The sequence below is a fragment of the Hordeum vulgare genome, chromosome 7H, assembly GCF_904849725.1.
Source record: "Hordeum vulgare subsp. vulgare chromosome 7H, MorexV3_pseudomolecules_assembly, whole genome shotgun sequence".
Classification (NCBI taxonomy): domain Eukaryota; kingdom Viridiplantae; phylum Streptophyta; class Magnoliopsida; order Poales; family Poaceae; genus Hordeum; species Hordeum vulgare.
Window position 1 is genome coordinate 5111185 of NC_058524.1, and position 2861 is coordinate 5114045.

Consider the following 2861-nt stretch of genomic DNA (forward strand, 5'->3'; position numbering starts at 1 on the left):
CCTTGCTGAATCAAGGTGCGGGAGACGTCACCGGGCTGCACGTGTGTTGAACTCGGAGGTGCCGTAATTCGACACTAGATCGGAATCACACCGCGATCTGAATCGCTGCGAGTACGACTCCATCAACCGCGTTCTAGCAACGCTTCCGCTTAGCGATCTTCAAAGGTATCAAGATGCACTCACCCCTCTCTCGTTGTTGGTCTCTCCATAGAAATATCTGAATATGCGTAGGAAAAAATTTAAATTTATGCTACGTAACCCAACAACGCGCTGATTGGCTGAATCAGTGGGGTTTGGATCAACCTCTCTCTTTGACGCATCACGACCATTCATTTAAATCCCACGGCACGAGTTGACGTGGTGCATGGACCAAGCTTGCACGTGCACCGCATGTTCCATCGCTCCATGCATGCCCACTCGCAGCACCCGTTGTAGCATGCATGCCCGCGTGCGTGCAGTGCCCGTGGCCACCGGTCGTTGCATGCATGCCCGCTCGCCGACGACCAGCACCCGTGCAGTGTTCGTGCCCGCCCGCCCTTGCATGCATGCCCGCTTGCGCACACGCAGCGCCCTACTCCACCGCGCCCTTGACGTAGCCCTGCTCCACCACCCCTCTCGATGCAGTAAAGTGTCGCATGCCTACCTTTAGCATCGATGCAGCATCGCAGCGAGGCTTACAGACCACCTGAGACGCCCAAAAAACCAACGGACAGCCCCCTCGTTGCATCTATGCAGTAAGGAATGCATGGCGTGGTTCTCTTTCCATGACACACTATTGTCATGATGGGTGTCGATGCAACTCAAATAGTATGCTTCCCATTACACGATGGGCAAATTAAGGTGTCTATTATTGTCACGTTTTCCACCGAGCACCCTTTCACACCAGGCCCCTTCACACCGGGCCATGGTGAAGGGAAAATGGCATGCAACATGGCCCTATTTAACCCCACCTCTTATACCTCCATCACATCTCTCTAACCTCTCAATCCCCAAACTCCACACTCGCATTTAGATCCAAGCCACGCCCCGCCCCACTGGCACGATGCAGTACGTCAAGTTGACCTTCTTCGTGTCGATCACCGTGTCAGAGAGGGAGTACCCCGTCGGGTCATGGTCGAGAATGAGCTCCGGCTGTGGGCAATCTCGAGGTGGAGGGGTGCGATGGAGTTTGTGACCGTGTTCATTAGGGCCGGTTACAATCACTTACCTCCCGGCTCTCCGTTCATGTTCACCATCAGGGAGGCTCGCATGGGAGGATGTGGCCTCATCGTCCATTTCATCAATTCCTTTGATGCCTACCATCTCCTCGGCCAGGCCTTCTTCTGTGGGTGCAAGTTCATCGCGTTCTCGACATACAACATCTTCACCAACTTCGGCTACACCTTCCCCACCCCGGGCCACATGCACTCTCTCCGCTACCACTTCCCAGAGCCGGAGTATGATGAGTGAAGACGTCTCCATACCGGCCCCATGGTTGATGATGTGCAAGCTATGGCTATGTTATGCTTTGGTTTATCATGTATCCATGTAGTTTTTTTAATTATTAATAATGAGTTGTAAGGATGTCATGAGTTGTAAGGGGGGTTGTGAGAGCCCAAGTTAAGTTGTGGCATGAGTTTGTGCTACTATGTATCTATGTCATGTTCGTGCTAATATATGTATGTTTTGTTCAAGTAATAGTGTGCTTTTTCTTTATCTTTACTCCTTGAATTTTTTGATATTGTAAGAAATACAAAAAACCATATATAGGTGTGTTGCATGTAGGCATGCATCTATCTAGGTCAATAGCAATTCTCTCCCACGTCATCTTCTTTCTTTGATCTACTAGAAGCTACTAGGGTCACCCTAGCTAGTAGGTTTTTTTTAGCACCGAGAGTTTCTTAAATTGGTTCTAATCAAACTAGTTGCTATAACTAGAGTTGAGAAAGTATTCTCTTCAATGCCTTTTGAGAAAAGAAAGTTACAAGTGGGCTCTTCTATTAGGGTGCCAAAAAAAATTCTGGATCCGCAACCATGGACATGCAACTAGGACATGCAACCATGGGCATGAAACAAATTTAGCTCATGTAAGCATGCAACTAATTTAGTTCATGGTACCGTAGACATGCATAAAAACAATCAGAAAACAATAGTGGACAAACAACAAATATGTAAAGCAAAAAAATATTACAATACATACATGTTTGCATATGATGTACGAAGTTTTATTCTTTGCATTATATGAAGTACATAATAAAGACAAGTAAAAAGTAAAACAAATAATATTGAACGAGTAATAAATATTTCCATGAACCATTCAACACTTAACAGCAATATTATTTTTCAAAGGTTCAAAGCAGAAACGTTTTTGTTTGAGTTAAGACAAGTAAAAAAGGGTTCTTGCCCTTGCGCGGTTGGCTGGTTTCTCTTTGGGCCTGGTTATTTATTCACGGCCCAACATCTATTCGGGAGCTCAGATTTTCTTTTACTAGAAATTTAATTTGGGTGTGCACTTTGTTAACCGAAGAACAAAAGCAGGGACATGAACACTGAATAATTTTCCAAATTGTTGCTTCGACTCGGTTACATGAACCTGACATGAAGCATAGATCGCGTCCTCTGCCTAACAGGCCTAATTTCCCATTCTAATGATGGGTGAACAATAAGTAAAAGAAAAACAGAGCAATGATACAACAATAGAAACCCCCCCTGCCCCGCCATGATATTTGCTTGCTTCCGCAAATCGATCATCTGCATTACATGTTTCTTGATCTTCTTCAGTTCTTTGTTCAGTTTGGACTTCACATGCAGTTTAGGATTGCGTGCATACCTCGCCATTGGTAGGACTCTGCCCGCCCCTCTGTCTGAGCTCCCCAAATTCT